At 51.3% G+C, this 12702-nt stretch overlaps 1 protein-coding gene across 2 annotated transcripts in view; it reads right to left on the bottom strand.

The window, feature by feature from the left end:
• Positions 1-12702, bottom strand: part of PIK3R5 (phosphoinositide-3-kinase regulatory subunit 5) — a 65028-nt gene that overhangs the window by 51391 nt on the left and 935 nt on the right. The gene's annotated exons all lie outside the window — the stretch shown is intronic.

The following is a 12702-nucleotide window of genomic DNA, read 5'->3' as shown; positions in this document are numbered from 1 at the left end:
AAGAAGCTTAGATAGTGCAATAATGGGAACATGGAAATTGCAATAGACTCAGTTTAGCTTTCATTTCTTTCACCCCCAAATTTGATTCATAACAAGCAGAAGCCAACATTTTTGCAAGTGACTTTGCTCAAGATCCCCAGGACTCCTCACTAGACTTCCATTTCTGGACAACCAGGTGTAAGCTCTGAGAAAGAAAGCACACCACTTTAGTCCCTGCTGTAAAAACAGAGTTATTTCCACCTTTCAAGATGGAGCGTGCACTCTAAAACTGCCTATGATCAATTTTATGGGGCTATTTCACAGATGAACTACATTAGAGTACTGACAATCCAGAAAACACAGGCCTGGACTTGTGCAAAGCATTTGACGCTGTCCCACACAACATCCTTGTCTCTAAATTGGAGAGACATGGATTTGACAGACAGACCACTCGGTGGATAAGGAATTGGCTGGACAGTCACACTCAAAGAGTTGCAGTCAACGACTCGATGCCCAAGTGGAGCCCAGTGACAAGTGGCGTTCCTCAGGGGTCGATACTGGTACCGGCACTGTTTAACATCTTTGTCAGCAACATGGACAATGGGATCGAGTGCACCCTCAGCAAGTTTGCCGACGACACCAGCTGTGTGGTGCAGTCAACATGCTGGAGGGAAGGGATGCCATCCAGACGGACCTTGACAGGCTTGAGAGGTGGGCCCATGCGAACCAAGTTCAACAAGGCCAAGTGCAAGGTCCTGCATGTGGGTCGGCACAATCCCAAGCACAACTATAGGAGAATGGATTATAACAGAGAACGGATTGAGAGCAGCCCTGAGAAGGACTTGGGGGTGTTGGGTGATGAGAAGCTCAACATGAGCCAGCAATGTGCACTTGCAGCCCAGAAAGCCAACCGTGTCCTGGGCTGCATCCCCAGCAGCGTGACCAGCAGGTCGAGGAGGGGATTCTGCCCCTCTACTCCGCTCTTGTGAGACCCCCTTGCAGTACTGTGTCCAGCTCAGGGGGCTCCAGGACAAGAAGGACATGGAGCTGTTGGAGCAAGTCCAGAGGAGGCCACAGAGATGATGCGAGGGCTGGAGCACCTCTGCTATGGAGACAGGTTGAGAGAGTTGGGGTTGTTCAGCCTGCAGAAGAGAAGGCTCCGGGGAGACCTTACAGAAGCCTTCCAGTACCTGAAGGGGCTACAGGAAAGCTGGAGAGGGACTGTTGACAAAGACACGTAGTGACAGGACAAGGGGGAATGGCCTGAAGCTGAAGGAGGGGAGATTGAGATGAGATCTGAGGCAGAAATTCTTCCCTGTGAGGGTGCTGAGGCCCTGGCACAGGTTGCCCAGAGAAGCTGTGGCTGCCCCTGGCTCCCTGGCAGTGTTCAAGGCCAGGCTGGATGGGGCTTTGGGCAACTTGGGCCAGTGGAGGGTGTCCCTGCCCATGGCAGGAGGTTGGAACTAGATAGGCTTTGAGGTCCCTTCCAACCCAAACCACTCTACAATTCTATGAAATAAGAGAAAATAAATGCATCATTAGTTATTTGGACCACATGAGGGCTAGCAACAGATAGTGATAGGCACCAACAGTCCAGCATGTGTGGGACAAGGCAGCAGAGGTCTCATTTCCACACCAAAGCTGCATTAGCTCTTCAGCCAGTAGCAAAATTCCCATCAACTGTGGCAGGACCAGTTGTGGACCCTCACCTGAGGTTACTGAAGAAATCAACTGAACTGTGCCTGTAACAAAGCACCAACCCATCACGCCTGGAGGGAAGATGCAATCTCTTACCCAACCTGCTAAAGCTGACTGACACAAGCAGGACTTGAAGTGATGGCAGAGGAGCGAGGAAGGCTCCAGCACCCAACTGCCCATGGGAGGATCATCGCTGTACACTGCTGTTTGGGGCTGTCACTGGCTCTCTTCTCAAGTCTTTTTTTTTTTTTTCCCAGTTATTTTTTAATAAGAAAAAGTTAGACAGGCAGGTGGGGCTGCCCCTAAAATGTACAAAACACAACCACAACAAAATTTTAGTGATTTCAGAGTGAAACTGCCATCATGTTATCATCCTGGTAATGAACTTGTCATCACATTACTGACTGGACTCCAGCTCCAGGGAGCTGCTCCACAAATTTATTTTCATTTTATGAAGTGGGAAGGACAGTCTCCTCCTAAGTCTGACCAGAGATACCAAGGTAAAGCATACTGCAAAACACAGTGCAAGAGCTGGAAGGAGACACAGCACCTGGGGTTGAGTTTGCAGCCAAGCTCAACTTCTGGTCACACCAGGACAAGTCCAGAGCAATGCACTGATTCTAGTTTTGGCAAGGAATTCACAGCAGGTAGCCAAAACCTGAATGCAGATCAGCAGCCTCGGAGGTGGCAGGGCTGAGGGCAGTGCCAGCGACACCTAGGCAATTCTTAGCTATTGGAGAGGAACAAGGTGATCACAGAGACAAGGTGATGTGCATCTGGCATGATGTGTATGAAGCACCAACCCCATCAGTTGCAGGGGATACCATGGGATCAGCTTCATGGAGACCACGTGCCACTCATGAGACTCTTAGCGCTCACACAAAGCCCCTCTGATCCTTCCAGAGTCTGTCCCTGTGCAGTAATAGCTGCAGTTGGGTAAAGCAACAGAAAAGGAGTCTCAGCAATGTGTAATAAGAGCAATCTGGAAACTGCAATCCAGTCAAATTCAACAAGCATTGGATTAAAGACAAGCACGTGCTGGTTTCACAGCATCACTACCACCTTCCCCATCAGCAGTGCTGGCAGCAAGTGAAGGTGTGGGATGAGAAAAAGGAGACCCCTTTTCCAGTCTGGGGTCTCACAGGAACTGGTGGGAGAGAATGAGAACAGCAGCAGCTCATCAGATCTGGGTGCTGGGTTCAGCCTTTCGGGTACCTCATTTGTGGTGGGGGCATAGCACCCATCCTCCTTAACACTGGACACTGAGAAGACCAGATTTTAGGAAGCCAAGGGACCTCCCAGAGACAGATATTTAACAGTAATTGAGCAGAGATTACAACATTTTGCATCGGCTTTGCATCTCGACTGACCTGAGCTCAAACCAGTCATTTGAAGGTTTGTTGCTTCCATATTCAAGCCTGAATTTTAGACTAACTATGCATTTCCTTGAGAAACAGAAGCAACCTGCAATGCATCGCAGACTTACACGAGCTGAAGACACTTGCAAACTATTCTGGGACTTTCTATAAGTGAACAATTCCCTTGCTGCGAGGTTAGCAATGTGAATGAGGCGGCTACGTGGAGACCATAACCAGCATTAGACCCTAGCAGCAACACTTAGGGGAAACTGAAACCACAACAGTGTGATAGTGTCCAGCACAGAATCGTCTGCAAACCTCCATACCACCCATTCTGCAAACTGAGACTTCCTCTTGACTTATTTTTAAAATATTCTTTTTTTTTTTACAATTACCATTTTTCAGGACAGGATCTAGTGTATTCTTGACAAACAGATAACGGGGGAATTCCACTCGCTACCCCTTTAAAGCTATGATGTATTTTGATGCCGAGAAATACAAATCTCTAAATTAGTCCCACCGAGCCATCACCAAGAAGAACAGTTGCGATGGTACCTTCTCTGTTTCTCCAAAGAGACATTTCTCTGTACGCAACCCCAGTGACTCACTGCAGGTCCTTTCAATCAAAGATGCTCTTACCATTGGCAAGACGTTGCCTTCATCTCAGCTACAAACACGGGCTGCACTCTTCATCCCCATATTCCGTTATTTTTAGCTCCTGTAACGCAACACTCTGGAACCATTAGAGTATCAAGCTTTGGGAAGTGAAAGGCACAGGGAGGAATGTATCTCCCTGATGTTGTTAGAATAATATCTATTACTTTTTGCAATGGTTTCTGAAGGAAACTACAAAAGTCCCATTCCTGGAGATGCTGAAGGGCAAGCTTAAAATTGAAGAACAGGGAAAAATATGCCCTGCTCTGCTTCGAATTGAAGGGCCCTGCTGGGGATGGGAAATGGGATAAACACAATCACAGAAAGGCTGATCTGTGCCCATGCCCTTGAAGGCAGGACAAGCAGCAACAGACTCAAATCGAATGACAGAGAGTGGTCCTTGCCTTCAAGGCCTGGGAGAAACCCTCAGCAGCCCTTCCAGTCCTGATGGCCCTTCCAGTCTGCACTCCTCAGTCCCCATTGCCTTTTCAATCCTCCTGCCTCGAAGCAGATGAGCAGCTACAGAGGTCTGTGGGAATTTCTTGGATTTCACCATTGCAAAGTACATTGTGATGCTGAACAGTAACTTCCTAAAAAAAAAAAAAATTAAGAAGAAAAAAACCCCAGCCCTACCCTGTGCTTCCTTTTATCTCCCCTCCATCAACGCTTTGCTCACCTTCGGACACACCAGAGCAAGGCTGACAGGTTTCAGCACCTTGTGCTTTGCCTTCTGGCCTGGAGCACAGAGCCAAGCCCATCGCCTCTCCTCCTGCTCTCATCAGCAATAGCAGCCCTGCCACCAGTGCCACATGGCCAGCAGCACCTCCGCACCTCCCTGGCATCCGAACACCACTCTCAGCCAGCCTGCAATGGGTGCATAGAGATGACCCAGGACATCAGCAACCCCATCCTCACCCACCACCACTCAATGGGCTGTGTGGGTTTGGCAAAACTTAGCCAGGGTCAGAAAAGCCTGTATTTTTCTCCTCAAAAACCAGCAGAAATGACACATATCTGATCTGAGTAAGAAAAGACCAGTTATGTATACTCACTTTTCAGAGAGGAAACGTACTTGTTCCTGGCACCAATTATGAAAACCCCTTGCCACATGATGCAAGAGTTAATTTTAGCTTGTATCGGTCTTTATCACAACAGTGAAGGTTAAAGTTTCACCCAGCATCACAGTCAATTACAAGCTCAATGTCCCGTTAAGCCCCAAGAAGATTTAGGCTGGAGACAGCGATGGTGTTTGGCGCAGCCCAGCTGGGTGCTCGGTGCCGTCAGCAGTATGTAATGGAAACTCCAGGGCTGCTCTTCAGGGAAGGTGGAAGTTCAGCAGAGAAGTGACTGTGTGTCACAGGAGAGGACCAGGGGAAAAAATTAAAAATTCAGCAAATGCAGAATTTAGAGGGGAAAAAAAAGGTGTTTCCCAAAATAAAGGCAGCAGTCCAAGCTGCCCCTGCCAAGAAGGAAGTGAAGGACACAATACAGTGTGAAATGGTTCTTCACAACTCTCCCTAGGGTGGCTCTTCAACCTGGTGGGACAGACCGAAAGGAGACCTCCCTGCTGGAAGGGTCTTATGGCCACTGACATGGGGCAAAGGGGACTCCAGGTATTTCCATGCTCAGTGGCAGGCACCCTCCCAAAAGCATATGGGACACCTGGGGCTGAGGTCCACGCCCAGACGTAGCAGGTGCTGAACTCCCTCCCAAGCTGAAGACTTCACTGAGGCTGAAGATGCTGGGGTCCCTCCCAGGCTGAAGACTTCATTGTAGCTGAAGATGCTACCTCTGGGCACAGACCTCAACCCCAGCTGTCCCAGCTGCTTTCTACAGCAGTTGCTGCATACATGGGGCTTCTTTGGACACGGCCCTTGGGGAAAATCCATTTTTACTGTGCACGGTTACATGTGGGTGGCACTATCATATTTAGGATAGCATCAAACACAAAGGGAAACAATGATACCACGATATCATGAAAAATTCTCATCAGCTATTCTTTGTTCCACTGACCCAGCATTTTCCTGTGCATCTCCAAACTCTTCCTAAGACTTCTTACCCCCAAAAAAACATGTCATGTTGCTCCCTGCTCTGTTACACTGGCTCACAGGGAGGGGTGCTGGGGTTTTGGGGGTCTGGTTTGGGGTGGTTTTCTATTGCAAAATCATCTATGAGCTTCAACAGGGAAGCATCCCCATCCTGCAACCGAGCAAAGCGGCACAGAGCACACACAACCAAAGGTCCCTCCCAGAGGGGACCCCAACCTCTGCCCCATGCCGTTCCCCCCACAGCTCCCTTGCGATGAAGGACAGCGAGAGCTCATGCTAATTCCTTCAGCCTATTCGGAAAAACAAGTTTACATGTGAGATTTCAATTGGCTCTGCTTAACTACTCCAGCTGTGAAACAAAGTAAGTGAGAGACAAAGCACTACAAACAAGCAGCGTGACCATTTCAGAGGGCTTTTTGTGAGCTTTAATGCCAAACCCACTAAATAGATTAACTTACAGCATAAACAAGCGAGTAAATCTTTTCCCCAAGGCCCAGTGTATCCAAAGGAAGCTTTAGAAGTTGCTTCCTGCCATTGTGGAGGCCCTGCTGGGAACCCAGGAGCCTTTTCAGTCCCTGGCTTGGTTGCCCAAAACCTTCAATTTACTTCCAGCACCACTGGCTGCAGCACCACAAAAGACAGATGATGGCAAGTATGGTTTTGGCTGTTCCCCATCACCCTCAGGCCAAGGGCGGTCAAGACTGTGATTCACACCCACTTTCAAAGCTCACAGAGGGGTGTGAGCCCCACCTTGCCCCGAAGACTCAGTACAACTGCAACACCACCATCATAATCAATGAGAAATTAAATCTCCAGGCGAGAAGAGAGACCAAGGAGATGGGCATCCATCCAACAGGGGATGGCCAGCAGCGACCAACCCCATCAGGCTGTTCAGCCTCCAAGCACCTTCAATCAGCCCACAGCACTGAAATATCGCAGCAGCCATCCACACTTGCCATTTGAGAGGGGAATGTTGAGCCCAGGGCACAAAACCTTTCCAAACCCTGCATTCACCTCTGGGAAGAAGCAGGGTCAAGCTGTGCTGGAGGTCACTGCTGTATCCCAGATGTACCAAACTCTGCAGATGTGGAGAAGAGCAGGCTGCACAAAGGGAAGGTGCTGGGACTGAAGAACCCGGGGCCATCCCATCGCAGCTAGAGAAGTCAAGGCCCCTGGGCTCTCCCTGACTGAGGGCAGGACCCTGAGCTGGACCACCCTTTGTCTTAGCCTAGTACAGTCACCAGAGCTACATCCCTATCAGCCCAAAAAGCCATGGAGAAGACAAGCCAAGAGGTATCCTCTTCTCCACACGAAGGCCCTATCCACCACTCTCCATCTCTTCTCCCTGGCAGGGTGACTACATTTGAAAGTGCCGTGAGGGGCACTGAGAGCATCCCATCCCTGAAGTGCCAGCCAGGCTGGCACAGCCCCGACCAGCTGGTCTCCCACATGCAGAGCAAGTCCCCAAACTCCCCCAGTCACACGTCACAGGAGCAATGGGTGTAAGAGCTCATGCAGCAAACGCAGCCTTGAAGCCCTTCCAGCCCCGGTTCCTCCCATGATGGGCAGGAGCATCACAGCACACGGGGTCGGTCCCCTGGCTCAGCTCTTCACCAGGAGCCGAGCTCCTGGGAACTGGCAGGACGGTGACTGCAGATGACGAATTTCTGCAGAGCCAAAGGCTACTCCCCTCATCCTAAAGCATCACACTCAGGGTGGTGTTCTGATTGGAGACCAGGGAGTAGGTGGGATGCTGTTTAATACCTGCTAGCCTAACGTCACTTCTAAACCCAGCACTGCAATCCAACGGCTCAGGGGCCACCATGAAGGAGGTTCCCAGGCTCTAGGCGTGCTCCGTACCAGCAAAAGTGGATTTAGACCCGTGTAGCCATTCCTTCACACCATCTGAGTTCCCTAAAGGATCAGACACCCACCAGCATTCAGACCAGATCAACCTGGGAACAATTTGTATTTAACGAGCAGTCCTTTGGGGACCTTAGGCTCGTTGGCTTTGATTACAATCCAGCTAATTGATCCAGGGGGGCAAGCCTTAAGCAGGAGTCCTCTCAGATGAGCAGGATTCACACACACGGGTGAGGAGCAGGAGGGTCATCTCCCAGCCAGGGTCTGCAGGGCTGGAGTTTGTTCTGTCGGACTGCAAAGCCTCCGCACCCGAGAGTCACTGTAACTCCATCACACAGCCGTAGGTGGTGGGAGGCTGCACATGGCGTGTGTACCCATTTGCAAGATTTTTCAACATGAAGACAGCGAGAATGAAGAAACATTTGTGAAGTTTCACATGAACAGATTGCCAGAAACAATAAGAAAAGGGAAATGCCACCTGAAAGGATGAGAGCTTGTTTGCAGAGAAGCCTCTGAGCTGAGGGTTTAAATAGACATAGAGCAATGAGGGAAGCTGCTGAAAGGGGAAGCGTTTCATCCTAATTTGAGACAACAAAGAATGGGCCTTTGTGGAAGGGATGAGAAACACTTTTGCAAGCTCAAGACAACACAGTCTTTCCTAAAGCGTGCACACCTAAAGCTGTACAACCATCCACACAGCGCTACATTGCAACGGACATTAACACAATATTGAAAATACCTTGATGTTACAACACAAAACCCTCCAACATAGGATAAAAAAAGATGACGAATTCCCTACCGCAGCAGCTGCTAAGGACAGTCACAAGATCGGGTTGAAGCTGAGCCCTTCCTGCTCGGCCGGAGCAGCGTCGGGCAGCCGTGAGTGGTGTGACCGGGGGGAGGATGCTCCAGCGTGCCCTTCTATTCCCAGGCACCCTCGTCACATGAGCTGCTCATGCCAGGATCTCCTCACTTCTGCTTAAACCCACCTCAAAATAAGGACCAGCAGCATTTTAGGAGCACCCAAGCTGCTCTGACCCCAAGCCCTGTGGGAGTTTTGGGCAATGAAACAAAGCATTTGAGGGAAAGCCAAGCCACATCCCCATCTCTTACAAACACGGACGGTCCCCCTGCAGCACTGAGAGTCATTAATAATTGTCACAGCACCACAGGACCACACCACCCAGTCAGGTAGTGTTTTCCTATTCTCCTTTTAACTCAGCCGAAGGGTCATGCTCGCATCTGTTGGCTAAAAACATCTGCAAGCCCTTTTCACTGCCCGGCCAGCCCAGCACAGCTGGGGAGGGAGCGCTGGAGTCCCCTCTTCCCCGGGCAGACACCGGAGGGTTCGCCAGCCCCATTACGGGAATGGTGCGGCACAGGTGGGAGCACCGAACCACACAGCTGCCCCGGGCAGGATCCGGCCTCGGGCTCTTTCTTACCAGCAGGAGACTCGAACCTGGGTGAACTCTCAGATGTGGCAGGTTACAGTTAAATACAGCAATCACGCTTGCAAGGAGAGGACATCCGAGACAAAAACAGCCAAGCATCGAACACGAAACCCCACCACAGTTTCCAAACAAACCGCGCTTCCCGTAGCATCGTGCTGCCTTCACACTCGACGGAGCCAGCTCTCTTCCAGCTACGCATCTGCGAACACAGCCGAGCATCTCCTGCTGCGCCACACCGGCGAGGGAGCGGATCATCCGACCACAAGCCAAAGTTGCTTCTTTTTTTTTTCTCCACTCTTCTTTTTTTTTTTTTTTTTTTCAGTGACAGAGCTTGAAATCAGAGATTAACAAGTCTGAAGGAGCTCATGCCTGGCCACTCGCGTATTCCAGATGCGCATGCTATAATCGCGGCTTGCCAAACAGGATACAAGGCGTAAGAAAATAAAGCATTTTATCTTCAAGCTTTTCCAAGAGGGTATTAGAAACAATGGGGAGGAAATACAAAATTAACACTAGAGAAGAGCAATTGGCAGTGCCCCTCCTAAGTCTGTTCTTCATTACAAGGCTGCCTATTCAGTAGCTTTCATTAGGAAAATCACATCGCAGAGCCATTCCCAACAGTGTCCCTATTTCCTAATTAAGCTTTGCCAAAGAGCCACGTCTTTTAGTTACCGCACAGCATACAATCACAACAATTACCATTTCATCACACTCTGGCTGCTGAAAACCCTGCAATTAAACCATCTGAGGAGTCACGCAGGCACGTCATTGGGGAGACAAGTTCTCACGTCGTGTTAATTGGCGGCTAAAGACGAGATCAGAAAAACGGGAACGTGGTTTTTTGGTCTCTGTGCTGGGAAAGGTGCTCAGGAGCTGCAGCCGCTCCCCAGGCTCCCACCCAGGAGGCTGGTGAAGAGGGCTCGGTGCCAGCAGCGAGCGCTAACAAAAGGTCCTGTCCATCTCCGGGGCTGCAGCACAGGGCAATGCTCACCATATCCTCGTGCGTAGCACACCCACGTCACCAGCCGCGCGTTCGGGAAGGTGAACAACCCCAACCCAACACGTGCAGTGCAAAGTGGGCTCAGCCTTGGGTGGTTTGCAGACATCACCTGGAGACCCCCAATGATGGCTTTGGATGGGTGGGACCCTTGCAAAGAAAGGGCTGGCAGTGGACCGGTGACAAAAATGTCCCCACACCACCTCCTGCCATGACAGGTAAGGCAAGGATGGGGAGTCTCACAATACCAAGTCTCTTAGGGAAGCAGAAAGGAAATCTTGTAGAAAGGAGGGAAAGCGTGAGCTGCAGCTAAGGAATCTGACTGCATCCACAGGTCGCCTTTTCCTCCGCTGCAGTCAAGAGTGACATTTCCAGCCCAAAACACCTCCCTGCCTGAGCATGGCTGCAAAGTGCAGAGCTGCAGCAAGGGAAGACCTGCCAGGCTGCAGTGCGATGCCCACAGCAGGGGGGTCCATGGGAACCTCATCTCCCCTCCCCATCCTCTCACCTACTGCCCAGTGCGAATTCAAAGCGCTGATGGGACCAGAGTTCAGACGCAGCAGGAGCCTCCCATCGCTCAAAAACAACCTCGGGGCACTCACCTGAATGGCTCTCCCCCAGCAAACTCATGCACAATTTTCCACTTGCAAAATAATAATGCAAACATGGGCAGCCCCATCATGCCAGGAACAGCTCAGCGGTCACCCAAAAAAAGAGAAGTCGAAACTACCCCAGGTGAGTTGCAGCATTACAAGGCTGCAGTGGTCCCCATGCCACTGAGCGAGTGTCACAGCCTGGTCCCTGCTGTGGCCGGACCACCACGCTGATGGCAAAGCTGCTGCCGCATTTGGCATCCCTCAGCCCCAAGGGCTGCTGCAGCACAGGGAGCACGCCCCACTGGAGCGGCGTACGGTATGTCTCTGCCACTGCTTTCGGCTGGATTCAGTTCTTCTTTTTCAGTGCAAAACTCACATCTTCATTTCCACGTTCAGCAAAAGGCACAAGGGGACAGTTTTGGTTTGCTTTTCTCCAAATTAGCGTGCCCTGATCTCCAGGGGAGAGGAGGGACTGGCCAGCCGCACCATCCTACAACACCAGAGCACGGGGCTGCCAGTGAGGAGCACGAACCCCCTACCCCAAATCAATGCACACTGGCATTACAGCTTCTCCCTCTGTACAAGCACCTCCGACACTTGTTATCCCCTTCCCTCCCACCCCGACCAGGCTGCGGAGCTGCAGGGAGCAGGAGAGCGATGGCCACACGATGCCGGGGAAGGCAGACCAGTGAGCTCCCCCCACTTCAACTCAGGACAACATCGTGAGGCTGGAGCCAGCATCGGACCAAACGCACCCCTGGCTTGTGGTGCAGCAGACCGGGCTCCACGCTGCCCAGCTGCCTCCCTGCAGAAACCTGCAGTGCATCATCCGCCCAGCTCCAAAGGACATACCCATCCATCGCCTGAGCCCTCCAACCTCACATAGTCACTGTAACCGAGGGATGCAACCACTACCGCTAGGCTCTCGCTCTTTATCGTCTCATCTTTCTAGGTTTAAGTTCTAATCTGAGCAACACCCAGAGCTCCAAAACACTTTGCAATCATGTTTTGGAAACAATTTGCAACTCCAAGTTTTTGGTCTGAACAAGAAACACAGACAGACCCCTCCGACACACATGAAAATTAAAGTGTTGAGATCTTGCATCTCCCTGGAGTTTGCAGGCTCTGCATCACACCAAGATTTAGAAAATTAATCTAAATGAAAAACTAAAGAAATTGCAGCTGTTCAGCATCAACCTCTTCAACAGCAAGGTAAGCAGCACCAGCCTGCAGCTGCCTGAGCACGTTTTTGCTGCATTGAGAGTAGCAGCAGCACCGAAAGCAATCCATAAGCAAAGTTAACGGGTGCTGGGTGACAGCAGTGAGATTTTAATAAACATGAAAACAAAGGTCTGAAATCTCTTTTCTCCCGCTTTCATTAGTGATTTGAATCAGCCTAGCCTTTTCCTCCCTTAGGGCTTACGCCGTTCAAAGCAGCTAAACATCCTTTCGGGGAGGTTGTTGCAGAAGCGAGAGTAGCAGGAGGCCAGGCTGGGTCCAGGCACCCTCCGGTCAGCGCTGGCCACTAAACGGGAGCTGCAGGTGACACCGTAAGGCCACAGAAGCACCTGATGGAAGATGCTCCTTCTCGGGCACACAACTATCAGCACAGGCTGGTGCATGAAGCAGCACAGGGACGTCTCAGGGCTGGCGCGTGTCCAGACTCTGATGCCGGAGGGATGACACGCTGCTGGACTTGTCACATCCCAAACCACATCCTGTTGCCAAAGCAGAGCCCTCCCAGGGGTTACACCTCCACCCTCTTGGGTGGCGGGGAGCTGGCCAAGGGTGACGGGAGCAACAGGCGACTGGTGGCCCTTGGTCCCTCCAGCCCGGCAAGGAGAGCTTCAGTGACAGAGTGACTCACCGCCACCCCCGCCAGCGGCCCTGCCAAAACTCCAGGCGGGTGCTGGAGAGCCCCCGGGATTTCCCGGGGACCCGGGCATGGCGGGGTGGTCCCCTGGGGCCGGGCAGGGCCCCACACCTGGGCCCTGAGAAGCAACTCTTTGGGGCAGCAGGGAGGAAAACAAGTACGTAGTCCAGAAATGAGTCACGGCA

Source organism: Grus americana, chromosome 18 (assembly GCF_028858705.1).
Source record: "Grus americana isolate bGruAme1 chromosome 18, bGruAme1.mat, whole genome shotgun sequence".
Taxonomy (NCBI): domain Eukaryota; kingdom Metazoa; phylum Chordata; class Aves; order Gruiformes; family Gruidae; genus Grus; species Grus americana.
The sequence above is the reverse complement of the archived record's forward strand: the minus strand, read 5'-3'. Positions and strand labels throughout refer to the sequence as shown.